At 46.6% G+C, this 16,355-nt stretch overlaps 1 long non-coding RNA gene across 1 annotated transcript in view; it reads right to left on the minus strand.

Annotated features, from left to right (window-relative positions):
• Positions 1 to 443, minus strand: part of LOC143769598 (uncharacterized) — an 81,191-nt gene extending 80,748 nt beyond the window's left edge. Inside the window, exon 1 of the long non-coding RNA XR_013214429.1 lies at positions 188 to 443. This is a non-coding gene — a long non-coding RNA (uncharacterized LOC143769598). The remainder of the gene's footprint in view (positions 1 to 187) is intronic.
• Positions 444 to 16,355: the final 15,912 nt, after the last annotated feature.

Genomic DNA, 16,355 nt, shown 5'->3' on the forward strand with positions numbered 1-16,355 from the left:
TCGGCATCGTTGGTCGCTGGAGAGCGGTCTGTGTGACAGCTCTCCAGCGACCAAACAGCGGCGCTGCAGCGATCGGCATCGTTGTCTGTATCGCTGCAGCGTCGCTTAGTGTGACGGTACCTTTAGTCACCTGGTATGCAGATTTGTGGTTATCTATCTGGATTACATATTAATTTATTCAGCTGACCTTGAGTCACTTCAGGTAGATTTCAGGCAGATCTTACATATACTCAGAGACAATAAATTATTTGTCAAATTGGCGAAATGTATGTTCTCGGTTGAGGAGATCCTATGTGTTGTCATCCATCGGCAAGGATCCGGTGAAAGTCTGGGTGGTATTGGATTCGGCTGCAGTGATGGTATTCAGGGGGCTCTAACCAGTTCAGTGACACCGCTTGATAAAAATAGCAGGCGGTTGCCCAAACCGCCAAGAAGCGGCGCCGCAATCCTCTTTCCTTGCCATAATTTTCAACTGAATGAATGTGCATATGAGGATGCACATTCAGTTGAAATATATATCAGCAATAGTTAACAACTGTCAGCCAATCACAGGCCAGCAACTGACGTTTTACTTATTTTTGTACTGAAAGCCACAGGATGGGAGCTCATATGGGGACAGGATAGGAGCTCATATGAGGCCGGATGGGCTCTCAAATTGGGGCAGGATGGGAGAAAATATGGAGATAGGATGGGAGCTCATATGGGGACAGGGTGGGAGATCATAAGGGGCAGGATGGGAGCTCATATGGGGACAAGGTGGGAGATCATATGGGGCAGGACGGGAGCTCATATGGGGACAGAGTGGGAGATCATATGGGGCAGGACAAGAGCTCACATAGGGACAGGATGGTAGAAAATATGGGGACGGGGATGGGAGCTCATATGAGGACAGGATAGGAGCTCATATGGGGAAAGGATAGGAGCTCATATGGGGACAGGGTGAGAGATCATATGGGGCAGGACGGGAGCTCATATAGGGACAGAATGGGAGCTCATATGGGGACAGAGTGGGAGATCATATCGGGAAAGATGGGAGCTCTTACGGGGCAGGATGGGAGAACATATGGGGACAGGATGGGACCTCATATTGGGACAGGATAGGAGCTCATATGGGGACAGGATAGGAGCTCATATGGGGTCAGGGCGGGAGCTCATATGGGGCAGGATGAGAGTTCTTATGGGGACAGGATGGTGGGAGCTCATATGGGGCAGGATGGGAGCTCATATGGGGACAAGATAGGAGCTCATATGGGGACAGGATGGGAGCCCTTATACAGGGGCAGGAAAGGAGCTCATATGTGGACAGGATGGGAGAACATTTGCGGCAGGATGGGAGCTCATATGGGGACAGGATGTGATAACATTTGGGGCAGGATGGGAGCTCATATGGGGACAGCATGGGAGCTCATATGGGGACAGAATAGGAGAACATATAGGGACAGGATGGGAGAACATATGGGGACATGATGGGAGATCTTATGGGGACAGTTTGGAGCTCATGTGGGGACAGGATGTGAGCTCATATGGAAACGGGATGGGAGCTCATATGGGGAAAGGATGGGAGCTCACTTGGGGGCAGGATGGGAGCTCATATGAGGAAAGGATAGGAGGTCATATGGTGGCAGGATGGGAGATCATATGGAGCAGGATGGGAGCTCATATGGGCCAGGATGGGAGCTCATGTGGGAACAGGATGGGATCTCATATAGGGACAAGATGGGAGAACATTTGAGGCCGGATGGGAGATCATTTGGGGACAGGATGGGAGAACATATGGGGGAGGATGGGAGCTCATATGGGACCAAGAATGAGACACAAGGGGACCACGATGTGGGACATTAATATTGCAGGCGCTTATCAAGGGATATTTTTACTGCTGTGATATATTTTATTTATGAGGATACTGTTTTCTAGTGGGTGGGGGTCTTGTTACTGTGCAAGGCAACACTATGTCGCTTTTTTTCTTATGGTATAATGTAGAAGTTGGGGAATATGATCTGGAAGCGGAGCTTTAGATAACTGTATTATTTTTTGCTGAGATGACTCCTGGCTGGAAGTGATGGCATTGTGCACTGGATGAAGATGAAGGACTTCATTCAAGAGATGTCACTGGTGAGTCAGAGTTTTACCTGTACACTGACACTATACACTGTATATTATATACAGAGCTCCTGTGTATAATGTCAATGGTTATCACTGTATTACCTGTGCACTATATACTATATACAGATCTCCTGTGTATGTCACTGGTGATCACTGTATTGCCTATACACTGACACTATATACAGAGCTCCTGTGTATAATGTCACTGGTGATCAATGTATTGCCTGTACATTGACATTATGCACAGGAGCTCTGTATATACTATCATTAGTGATTCCTGTGTTACCTGTACACTATATACAGAGCTCCTGTGTATAATGTCACTGGTGATCACTGCATACCTGTACACTATATACAGGGTTCCTGTGTAATGTCACCAGTGATCACTGTATTACCTGTACAGTGTATACGATATACGGAGCTCCTGTGCATAATGTCACTGGTGATCTGTTGGACCTGGTGGTTAGGAGCACCCGAAATGACCTGATGGTTAAAATGGAAAACCTGGGACAAGCTCTGAGGAAGTGGTAACTCTACTGACCGCAATCCCTAATCCTATCACACACACTAGAAATAGCCGTGGAGCGTACCTAACTCTCCCTGGACGCCTCTTCACAGCCTAAGAGCTAACTACCCCTAAAGATAGAAATAGCAGCCTACCTTGCCTCAGAGAAATTCCCCAAAGTAAAGGTAGCCCCCCACAAATATTGACTGTGAGTTAAGAGGGAAGTAACAAACACAGGAATGAAACAGATTTTAGCAAAGGAGGCCGAATCTTCTCTAGATAGACAGAGGATAGGAAAGGGAACTATGCGGTCAGTATTAAAAACTACAAAAACCACGCAGAGTGTGCAAAAAGACCTCCACACCGACTCACGGTCTGGAGGTGCAGCTCTGCACCCCCAGAGCTTCCAGCTAGCAAGGAAATATCATAATAGCAAGCTGGACTAGAAACATAGCATGTACTGAGAAATATATTCAAAAACCAATGAACAGCAAATGAACTAGCAAGGACTTAGCTTCTGCTGGAGTAGACAGGTCATCCGAGAAATCCAAGAGAGATCTGAACCAGTACTGAGACATTGACAGCTGGCATGAACTAACGACCTGGGCAGAGTTAAATAGGGAAGCCAGCAGCAGCAATAAATGAGGGCAGCTGAGAAAGCCAACCTCAAAGATCAGCAGTTCCACTCAAAGCCACCAGAGGGTATCCAAGGGCAGAACTCACCAAAGTACCATTCACGACCACAGGAGGGAGCCCGAGAACGGAATCCACAACAGTACCCCCCCTTGAGGAGGGGTCACCGAACCCTCACCAGAGCCCCCAGGCCGATCAGGACAAGCCAAATGAAAGGCACGAACCAAATCGGCAGCATGGACATCGGAGGCAACAACCCAGGAATTATCCTCCTGACCATAGCCCTTCCATTTAACCAGGTACTGAAGCTTCCGTTTCGAAATACGAGAATCTAAAATCTTCTCCACCACATACTCCAACTCCCCCTGAACCAACACCGGAGCAGGAGGATCAACGGAAGGAACCATAGGCGCCACATATCTCCGCAACAACGACCTATGGAACACATTATGGATGGCAAAAGAAGCTGGAAGGGCCAAACGAAATGACACAGGATTGATAATTTCAGAAATCTTATAAGGACCAATGAAACGAGGCTTGAACTTAGGAGAAGAAACCTTCATAGGAACATAACGAGAAGACAACCAAACCAAATCCCCAACACGAAGTCGGGGACCAACACAGCGACGGCGGTTAGCAAAACGTTGCGCCTTCTCCTGAGACAACGTCAAATTGTCCACCACGTGAGTCCAAATTTGCTGCAACCTGTCCACCACAGAATCCACACCAGGACAGTCAGAAGGCTCAACCTGCCCTGAAGAAAAACGAGGATGAAAACCAGAATTACAAAAAAAAGGCGAAACCAAAGTAGCAGAACTAGCCCGATTATTAAGGGCGAACTCGGCCAATGGCAAGAAGGTCACCCAATTATCCTTATCAGCAGAAGTAAAGCATCTCAGATAGGTCTCCAAGGTCTGATTGGTTCGTTCGGTTTGGCCATTTGTCTGAGGATGGAACGCTGAAGAAAAAGACAAATCAATGCCCATCTTAGCACAAAAGGACCGCCAAAACCTAGAAACAAACTGGGAACCTACTGTCCGACACAATGTTCTCCGGAATGCCATGCAAACGAACCACATGCTGAAAAAATAATGGAACCAAATCAGAGGAGGAAGGCAATTTAGGCAAGGGTACTAAATGGACCATCTTAGAAAACCGATCACAAACCACCCAGATGACAGACATCCTTTGAGAGACAGGAAGATCAGAAATAAAATCCATGGAAATATGCGTCCAGGGCCTCTTCGGGACAGGCAAAGGCAAAAGCAACCCACTGGCACGAGAACAGCAAGGTTTGGCCCGAGCACAAGTCTCACAGGACTGCACAAAAGAACGCACATCCCGTGACAAGGAAGGCCACCAAAAGGACCTAGCAACCAAATCTCTGGTACCAAAAATCCCAGGATGACCAGCCAATACTGAACAATGAACCTCAGAAATAACCCTACTAGTCCATCTATCAGGGACAAACAGTTTCTCCACTGGACAGCGGTCAGGTCTATCAGCCTGAAACTCCTGCAGCACCCGCCGCAAATCAGGGGAGATGGCAGACAAAATCACCCCCTCTTTGAGAATACCAGCCGGCTCAGAGACTCCCGGAGAATCAGGCAAAAAACTCCTAGAAAGGGCATCAGCCTTCACATTCTTAGATCCAGGAAGGTATGAGACCACAAAATCGAAACGGGAGAAAAACAGTGACCATCGAGCCTGTCTAGGATTCAACCGCTTGGCGGACTCGAGGTAAGTCAGATTCTTGTGATCAGTCAGGACCACCACGCGATGTTTGGCTCCCTCAAGCCAATGTCGCCACTCCTCGAATGCCCACTTCATAGCCAACAACTCCCGATTGCCGACATCATAATTGCGCTCAGCAGGCGAAAACTTTCTAGAAAAGAAAGCACACGGCTTCATCAAAGAGCCATCAGAACTTCTCTGAGACAAAACAGCCCCTGCCCCAATCTCAGAAGCATCAACCTCGAACTGAAAAGGGAGCAAAACATCTGGCTGATGCAACACAGGGGCCGAAGTAAAACGACGTTTAAGCTCCTGAAAAGCCTCAACGGCCGCAGGGGACCAATTCACCACATCAGCGCCTTTCTTCGTCAAATCAGTCAAAGGCTTAACCACACTAGAAAAATTAGCGATGAAGCGACGGTAAAAATTAGCAAAGCCCAGGAACTTCTGAAGACTCTTAACAGATGTAGGTTGAGTCCAATCATACATGGCCTGAACTTTAACAGGGTCCATCTCGATAGTAGATGGGGAAAAAATGAAGCCCAAAAAGGAAACCTTCTGAACTCCAAAGAGGCATTTAGACCCCTTCACAAACAACGAATTAGCACGAAGGACCTGGAACACCATCCTGACCTGCCTCACATGGGACTCCCAATCATCCGAAAAGACCAAAATATCATCCAAATATACAATCATGAACCTATCCAGATACTTCCGGAAGATGTCGTGCATAAAGGACTGAAACACAGATGGAGCATTAGAAAGCCCGAATGGCATCACCAGGTACTCAAAATGGCCCTCGGGCGTATTAAATGCTTTTTTCCATTCATCGCCCTGTTTAATACGCACAAGATTATACGCCCCTCGAAGGTCAATCTTGGTAAACCAACTAGCCCCCTTAATCCGAGCAAACAAATCAGACAACAGAGGCAAAGGGTACTGAAATTTGACCATGATTTTATTGAGAAGGCGGTAATCTATACAGGGTCTCAGAGAGCCATCCTTCTTGGCCACAAAAAAGAACCCTGCTCCCAACGGTGACGAAGACGGGCGAATATGCCCTTTCTCCAAGGACTCCTTTACATAACTCCGCATAGCGGCATGTTCTGGCACAGATAAATTAAACAGTCGGCCCTTAGGGAACTTACTACCAGGAATCAAATTAATAGCGCAATCACAGTCCCTATGAGGAGGTAGGGCACTGGACTTGGGCTCATCAAATACATCCCGGTAATCCGACAAAAACTCAGGAACTTCAGAAGGAGTGGAAGAAGAAATTGACATCAAAGGAACATCACTATGTATCCCTTGAGAACCCCAACTAGACACAGACATTGCTTTGCAATCCAGTACTGGATTATGAACCTGTAACCATGGCAAACCCAACACGACAACATCATGCAAATTATGCAACACTAAAAAGCGAATATCTTCCTGATGTGCGGGAGCCATGCACATGGTCAGCTGAGTCTAGTACTGAGGTTTATTCTTGGCCAATGGCGTGGCATCAATCCCCCTTAAGGGAATAGGACTCTGCAAAGGCTCCAAGGAAAAACCACAGCGCCTGGCAAACTCCAAGTCCATCAAGTTCAGAGCAGCGCCCGAATCCACAAATGCCATAACAGAGTAGGACGACAATGAGCAAATCAGAGTAACAGATAAGAGAAATTTAGGCTGCACAGTACTAATAGTGACAGACCTAGCGAACCTCTTTAGTGCGCTTAGGACAATCAGAGATAGCATGAGAGGAGTCACCACAGTAAAAACACAGCCCATTCTGACGTCTGTGTTCTTGCCGTTCAGCTCTGGTCAAAGTCCTATCACATTGCATAGGCTCAGGCCTCTGTTCAGAGGACACCGCCAAATGGTGCACAACTTTGCACTCGCGCAAACGCCGATCAATCTGAATGGCCAAAGACATTGATTCATTCAGACCAGCAGGCATGGGGAACCCCATCATGACATCTTTAAGGGCTTCAGAAAGACCCTTTCTGAAAATTGCTGCCAGGGCACACTCATTCCATTGTGTAAGCACAGACCACTTTCTAAACTTCTGGCAATACACTTCTGCTTCATCCTGACCCTGACATAGAGTCAGCAAGATCTTTTCTGCCTGATCCACAGAATTAGGTTCGTCATAAAGCAATCCAAGCGCTAGAAAAAATGCATCTACATTAAGCAATGCAGGATTTCCTGGCTCAAGGGAGAATGCCCAGTCTTGCGGGTCTCCACGCAACAAAGAAATAACAATCTTTACTTGCTGAATGGGGTCACCAGAGGAGCGGGGTTTCAGAGCAAGAAACAGTCTGCAATTATTTTTGAAATTCAAAAATTTAAATCTATCTCCAGAAAACAAATCAGGAATTGGAATTCTAGGCTCTAACATCGGATTCTGAACTACATAATCTTGAATACTCTGTACCCTAGCAGCGAGTTGATCAACACAAGAGGACAAACCTTGAATATCCATATCTACACCTGAGTCCTGAACCACTCAGAGGTTAAGGGGAAAAGAAAGACAAAACAAGCTGCAAAGAAAAAAAAATTGACTCAGAACTTCTCTTTTCCCTCTTTTGAGATGCATTAACACTTTGTGGGCCAGCTGTACTGTTATGGACCTGGTGGTTAGGAGCACCCGAAATGACCTGATGGTTAAAATGGAAAACCTGGGACAAGCTCTGAGGAAGTGGTAACTCTACTGACCGCAATCCCTAATCCTATCACACACACTAGAAATAGCCGTGGAGCGTACCTAACTCTCCCTAGATGCCTCTTCACAGCCTAAGAGCTAACTACCCCTAAAGATAGAAATAGCAGCCTACCTTGCCTCAAAGAAATTCCCCAAAGTAAAGGTAGCCCCCCACAAATATTGACTGTGAGTTAAGAGGGAAGTAACAAACACAGTAATGAAACAGATTTTAGCAAAGGAGGCCGAATCTTCTCTAGATAGACAGAGGATAGGAAAGGGAACTATGCGGTCAGTATTAAAAACTACAAAAACCACGCAGAGTGTGCAAAAAGACCTCCACACCGACTCACGGTCTGGAGGTGCAGCTCTGCACCCCCAGAGCTTCCAGCTAGCAAGGAAATATCATAATAGCAAGCTGGAGTAGAAACATAGCATGTACTGAGAAATATATTCAAAAACCAATGAACAGCAAATGAACTAGCAAGGACTTAGCTTCTGCTGGAGTAGACAGGTCATCCGAGAAATCCAAGAGAGATCTGAACCAGTACTGAGACATTGACAGCTGGCATGAACTAACGACCTGGGCAGAGTTAAATAGGGAAGCCAGCAGCAGCAATAAATGAGGGCAGCTGAGAAAGCCAACCTCAAAGATCAGCAGTTCCACTCAAAGCCACCAGAGGGTATCCAAGGACAGAACTCACCAAAGTACCATTCACGACCACATGAGGGAGCCCGAGAACGGAATCCACAACAGTGATCCCTGTATTAGCTGTACACTGACACTATATACAGAGTTCCTGTGTATGACACTGGTGATCACTATATTTATTACATGTACACTGGCCCTACATACAGAGTTCCTGTGTATGACACTGGTGATCACTATATTTATTACATGTACCCTGGCCCTACATACAGAGCTCCTGTGTATGTCACCGGTGATCACTGTATTATCTGTACACTGGCACTATATACAGAGCCCCTGTGTATAATGTCACTGGTGATCAATGTATTACCTGTACACTGGCACTATATACAGAGCTCTTGTGTATAATGTCACTGGTGATCAATGTATTGCCTGTACACTGACACTATATATAGAGCTCCTGTGTGTGTCACTGGTGATCATCACTATATTACCTGTACACTGAACTGTATACAGAGCTCCTGTGTGTAATCTTACTGGTGATCAATGTATTGCCTGTACACTGACATTATACACAGGAGCTCTGTATATACTATCACTAGTGATTCCTGTGTTACATGTACACTATACAGAGATCCTGTATATATTATCACTGGTGATCACTGCATTACCTGTACACTAACACTATATAGACCTCCTGTGGATAATGTCATGGGTGATCACTGTATTACCTGTGCACTATATGCTATATACAGAGCTCATATGTATAATGTCAATAGTGATCAATGTATTGCCTGTACACTGACACTATGCACAGAATCTCTGTATATACTATCACTAGTGATTCCTGTTTTACCTGTACACTATACACAGAGTTCCTGTGTATAATGTCACTGGTGATCACTGTATTACCTGTGCACTATATACTATATACAGAGCTCCTGTGTAATGTCACCAGTGATCACTGGATTACCTGTTCACTGAGACTATACAGTTATATGAAAAAGTTTGGGCACCCCTATTAATCTTAAGCTTAATGTTTTATAAAAATTGTTTTTTTTTGCAACAGCTATTTCAGTTTCATATATCTAATAACTGTTGGACACAGTAATGTTTCTGCCTTGAAATGAGGTTTATTGTACTTAACAGAAAATGTGCAATCTGCATTCAAACAAAATTTGACAGGTGCATAAGTATGGGCACCTCACCAGAAAAGTGACATAAACATATGGCATGTATTCTTAACTGTAAAGATAGAGATGCCATTCTACGTCCGGCACGGCAAAAGAGACCTATCAAGTTCCACAACGCCACAATTTCGACTTTCCCAGACTTCTCCATGGATCTTCAGAAGCAGCGGGCACGGTTCCTGGAAATTAAGAAACAACTCAGAAATCAGAACATCGTATACTCCATGCTTTATCCTGCCCGCTTGCGAGTCGTTCATGAGGGTTCCTCTATATTCTTCACTGATCCGGAGGAAGCGGCTGAGTGGTTACGGGTCCATGGGGTGTCCAATGTAAAGACATCCTAATGCACTTGAGTGGATGATTATATAATGAAGCTTTCCTTGTGGGTGCCTAACCTACCAACAATACCGAACGCTTAATTTAGCGAGGGTATCCCCTTTTTCATCTGATAATAGGAGCATGGGATTACGCTCCTACATTGTATGGTTTTTGGTTTGTTTCTTTTTCTCTGTTTGTTCTATCTGTTTTGTAGGTAAACTCGCCGCCAGTGGATCTCTCGACCTCTATGTGCTATCCCTAAATTCTGCCTGGACAATTATTGTTTATTATAAAGTGATGAGTGAGTATGGGGTCTGAAATAATATACATGACCTGGAATGTGCGCGGTATCAAATCTCCCCGGAAAAAGATTAAGGTATTCTCACAGATCAAGCGCTATCACCCACATATTGTAGCGTTGGTTGAGACACATCTGACTAGGGACACGGCCCGGTGTGTACAGAAACCGTGGGTGCAATGGTCCATACATGCGTTTCACACTAGCTACTCGAGGGGGGTCTCACTGTTAATTCACAGAGACGTTAGATGGGAGATGAGGGAGGCTAGGAGGGATTCTGAAGGTCAGTTTGTATTTGTGAATGCGCTAATCAACTCTCGTGAATACATCATATTATGTGTTTATAACCCTCCTCCAGCTAATCTATCAATACTTCGGATGGCAATGAGCTTTGCCTTAAGCTTTCCAGACGCGAACGTCATCGGCATGGGGGATTTTAATCTGGTCATGGATACCCGCTTGGATAGGCTGAGATTGGGCGACAATGTGGTGGGGGAGCCCTTCTCTCAGACTCCATCCCAATTAGCTTCATTCATGGAGGGTAGTGGTTGGTTGGATCTATGGAGAGTGCGCCACCCAGGGGAAAAAGGCTATACCTGTCATTCATCTACCAGACGATCCCTCTCCCGCCTAGATTATATATTTGGATCCGAGGGGTTGGCAACATGGGTGGATAGCGTTGAGCATGGCAATAGGGGAATATCTGACCACAGCCCGGTTGTTCTTAAACTTAAATTTGGGCAATCAAATGGCGGTATAGTGTGGAAGTTGAATCCATTTTGGCTCAAGTTGATAGATTCCAATGATAGAACTGTGGACCAGCTGAAGGGTTTTATTTTATCCCACTCAGAGCCCCAGAATACTAATATATTTTGGGATGCCCTTAAGGCATATCTAAGGGGGTGTCTATCCTCTACAATATCTTATATCAAGAGGATGACCTCGTGGGAAGATGACGAGGTGGAGCAACGACTAAAAGACTCGGAGTCTGTGTATATATCTGACCCAACTAATGGTAATAGACTTGAGTGGCTAACGTCCCAGAGGCTATATGTTCAGCCTACAGACTCTAAACGTAAACTATTTTTTACTCACCAATCCTATTTTGAATTGGGAAACCAGGCTAGCAAATTTTTGGCTTTCTTGGTACGCCAACATAATGTCTCCAACACTATATTACAGATTCGAACACCAGATGGGTCATTAGTGTCCTCGAATGAGGAGATTGTTATGACCCCAATGGCGAGGGTCTCAGAGGAACGTGGAAGTCTGCAGAATACAAAAATCCAGCTCATAGGGCAGTGGTAACTGGGTTGACCATATATCTACTCCTAACGCCAACACTAGAAGTAGCCGGGGATCATTCCTACGTTGATTCTAGATGACACGCGCCAGCCGGAGAATCTAGCTACCCCTAGTAGAGGAAAACAAAGACCTCTCTTGCCTCCAGAGAAGGGGACCCCAAAGCTGGATAGAAGCCCCCCACAAATAATGACGGTGAGGTAAGAGGAAATGACAAACACAGAAATGAACCAGGTTTAGCACAGAGAGGCCCGCTTACTGATAGCAGAATAAAGAAAGGTAACTTATATGGTCAACAAAAACCCTATCAAAATCCACACTGGAAATTCAAGAACCCCCGAACCGTCTAACGGTCCGGGGGGAGAACACCAGCCCCCTAGAGCTTCCAGCAAAGGTCAGGATGTAGATATGGAACAAGCTGGACAAAAATACAAAACCAAAACAAATAGCAAAAAGCAAAAGGCAGACTTAGCTGATATAACTGGAACCAGGATCAGTAGACAAGAGCACAGCAGACTAGCTCTGATAACTACGTTGCCAGGCATTGAACTGAAGGTCCAGGGAGCTTATATAGCAACACCCCTAACTAACGACCCAGGTGCGGATAAAAGGAATGACAGAAAAACCAGAGTCAAAAAACTAGTAACCACTAGAGGGAGCAAAAAGCAAATTCACAACAGTACCCCCCCCTTAGTGAGGGGTCACCGAACCCTCACCACGACCACCAGGGCGATCAGGATGAGCGGCATGAAAGGCACGAACTAAATCGGCCGCATGAACATCAGAGGCGACCACCCAGGAATTATCCTCCTGACCATAGCCCTTCCACTTGACCAGGTACTGAAGCCTCCGCCTGGAGAGGCGAGAATCCAAGATCTTCTCCACCACGTACTCCAACTCGCCCTCAACCAACACCGGAGCAGGAGGCTCAGCAGAAGGAACTACAGGCACAATGTACCGCCGCAACAAGGACCTATGAAATACATTGTGAATAGCAAACGACACAGGAAGATCCAGACGAAAAGATACAGGATTAAGGATTTCCAATATCTTGTAAGGCCCAATAAAACGAGGTTTAAATTTGGGAGAGGAGACCTTCATAGGAACAAAGCGGGAAGAAAGCCATACCAAATCCCCAACGCGTAGTCGGGGACCCACACCGCGGCGGCGGTTGGCAAAGCGCTGAGCCTTCTCCTGTGACAACTTCAAGTTGTCCACCACATGATTCCAGATCTGCTGCAACCTATCCACCACAGAATCCACCCCAGGACAGTCAGAAGGCTCCACATGACCCGAAGAAAAGCGAGGATGGAAACCAGAGTTGCAGAAAAAAGGCGAAACCAAGGTGGCGGAACTAGCCCGATTATTAAGGGCAAACTCAGCCAACGGCAAGAATGTCACCCAATCGTCCTGATCAGCAGAGACAAAACACCTCAAATAAGCCTCCAAAGTCTGATTGGTTCGCTCCGTCTGTCCATTAGTCTGAGGATGGAAAGCAGACGAAAACGACAAATCAATGCCCATCCTACTACAAAAGGATCGCCAGAACCTGGAAACGAACTGGGATCCTCTGTCTGACACAATATTCTCAGGGATGCCGTGCAAACGACCCACGTTCTGGAAAAACACAGGAACCAGATCGGAAGAGGAAGGCAGCTTAGGCAAAGGAACCAAATGGACCATCTTGGAGAAGCGATCACATATCACCCAGATAACGGACATGCCCTGAGATAGCGGAAGATCAGAAATGAAATCCATGGAGATATGTGTCCAAGGTCTCTTCGGGACAGGCAAGGGCAAGAGCAAACCGCTGGCACGAGAACAGCAAGGCTTAGCTCGAGCACAAGTCCCACAGGACTGCACAAATGACCGCACATCCCTTGACAAGGAAGGCCACCAAAAGGACCTGGCCACCAGATCTCTGGTGCCAAAAATTCCCGGGTGACCTGCCAACACCGAGGAATGAACCTCGGAAATGACTCTGCTGGTCCACTTATCCGGGACAAACAGTCTGTCAGGTGGACAAGACTCAGGCCTATCAGCCTGAAATCTCTGCAACACACGTCGCAGATCCGGAGAAATAGCTGACAAGATAACTCCATCTTTAAGAATACCAACAGGATCAGAGACTCCAGGAGCATCAGGCACAAAGCTCCTAGAAAGAGCATCGGCCTTCACATTCTTTGAACCTGGTAAATACGAGACAACAAAATCAAAGCGGGAGAAAAACAATGACCAGCGGGCCTGTCTCGGATTAAGGCGTTTAGCAGACTCGAGATACATCAGATTTTTGTGATCAGTCAAGACCACCACACGATGCTTAGCACCCTCAAGCCAATGACGCCACTCCTCAAATGCCCATTTCATGGCCAACAACTCCCGATTGCCCTGCACACAAGTAGCCAGCTGGTCCACACTTGTAATCAAGGTCTGGACATTCATGTCTGCAGCAAGCATAGCCACTCTGAGGTAAAGGGGAAGAAGAAAAAAAAAAAAACTCAGAATCTTCTTTCTTATAATCCCTCTTCTGCAATGCATTAAACATTTAATACTGGCCTGGCAAACTGTTATGACCCCAATGGCGAGGGTCTCAGAGGAACGTGGAAGTCTGCAGAATACAAAAATCCAGCTCATAGGGCAGTGGTAACTGGGTTGACCATATATCTACTCCTAACGCCAACACTAGAAGTAGCCGGGGATCATTCCTACGTTGATTCTAGATGACACGCGCCAGCCGGAGAATCTAGCTACCCCTAGTAGAGGAAAACAAAGACCTCTCTTGCCTCCAGAGAAGGGGACCCCAAAGCTGGATAGAAGCCCCCCACAAATAATGACGGTGAGGTAAGAGGAAATGACAAACACAGAAATGAACCAGGTTTAGCACAGAGAGGCCCGCTTACTGATAGCAGAATAAAGAAAGGTAACTTATATGGTCAACAAAAACCCTATCAAAATCCACACTGGAAATTCAAGAACCCCCGAACCGTCTAACGGTCCGGGGGGAGAACACCAGCCCCCTAGAGCTTCCAGCAAAGGTCAGGATGTAGATATGGAACAAGCTGGACAAAAATACAAAACCAAAACAAATAGCAAAAAGCAAAAGGCAGACTTAGCTGATATAACTGGAACCAGGATCAGTAGACAAGAGCACAGCAGACTAGCTCTGATAACTACGTTGCCAGGCATTGAACTGAAGGTCCAGGGAGCTTATATAGCAACACCCCTAACTAACGACCCAGGTGCGGATAAAAGGAATGACAGAAAAACCAGAGTCAAAAAACTAGTAACCACTAGAGGGAGCAAAAAGCAAATTCACAACAGTACCCCCCCCTTAGTGAGGGGTCACCGAACCCTCACCACGACCACCAGGGCGATCAGGATGAGCGGCATGAAAGGCACGAACTAAATCGGCCGCATGAACATCAGAGGCGACCACCCAGGAATTATCCTCCTGACCATAGCCCTTCCACTTGACCAGGTACTGAAGCCTCCGCCTGGAGAGGCGAGAATCCAAGATCTTCTCCACCACGTACTCCAACTCGCCCTCAACCAACACCGGAGCAGGAGGCTCAGCAGAAGGAACTACAGGCACAATGTACCGCCGCAACAAGGACCTATGAAATACATTGTGAATAGCAAACGACACAGGAAGATCCAGACGAAAAGATACAGGATTAAGGATTTCCAATATCTTGTAAGGCCCAATAAAACGAGGTTTAAATTTGGGAGAGGAGACCTTCATAGGAACAAAGCGGGAAGAAAGCCATACCAAATCCCCAACGCGTAGTCGGGGACCCACACCGCGGCGGCGGTTGGCAAAGCGCTGAGCCTTCTCCTGTGACAACTTCAAGTTGTCCACCACATGATTCCAGATCTGCTGCAACCTATCCACCACAGAATCCACCCCAGGACAGTCAGAAGGCTCCACATGACCCGAAGAAAAGCGAGGATGGAAACCAGAGTTGCAGAAAAAAGGCGAAACCAAGGTGGCGGAACTAGCCCGATTATTAAGGGCAAACTCAGCCAACGGCAAGAATGTCACCCAATCGTCCTGATCAGCAGAGACAAAACACCTCAAATAAGCCTCCAAAGTCTGATTGGTTCGCTCCGTCTGTCCATTAGTCTGAGGATGGAAAGCAGACGAAAACGACAAATCAATGCCCATCCTACTACAAAAGGATCGCCAGAACCTGGAAACGAACTGGGATCCTCTGTCTGACACAATATTCTCAGGGATGCCGTGCAAACGAACCACGTTCTGGAAAAACACAGGAACCAGATCGGAAGAGGAAGGCAGCTTAGGCAAAGGAACCAAATGGACCATCTTGGAGAAGCGATCACATATCACCCAGATAACGGACATGCCCTGAGATAGCGGAAGATCAGAAATGAAATCCATGGAGATATGTGTCCAAGGTCTCTTCGGGACAGGCAAGGGCAAGAGCAAACCGCTGGCACGAGAACAGCAAGGCTTAGCTCGAGCACAAGTCCCACAGGACTGCACAAATGACCGCACATCCCTTGACAAGGAAGGCCACCAAAAGGACCTGGCCACCAGATCTCTGGTGCCAAAAATTCCCGGGTGACCTGCCAACACCGAGGAATGAACCTCGGAAATGACTCTGCTGGTCCACTTATCCGGGACAAACAGTCTGTCAGGTGGACAAGACTCAGGCCTATCAGCCTGAAATCTCTGCAACACACGTCGCAGATCCGGAGAAATAGCTGACAAGATAACTCCATCTTTAAGAATACCAACAGGATCAGCGACTCCAGGAGCATCAGGCACAAAGCTCCTAGAAAGAGCATCGGCCTTCACATTCTTTGAACCTGGTAAATACGAGACAACAAAATCAAAGCGGGAGAAAAACAATGACCAGCGGGCCTGTCTCGGATTAAGGCGTTTAGCAGACTCGAGATACATCAGATTTTTGTGA

Source organism: Ranitomeya variabilis, chromosome 4, assembly GCF_051348905.1.
Source record: "Ranitomeya variabilis isolate aRanVar5 chromosome 4, aRanVar5.hap1, whole genome shotgun sequence".
NCBI lineage: Eukaryota > Metazoa > Chordata > Amphibia > Anura > Dendrobatidae > Ranitomeya > Ranitomeya variabilis.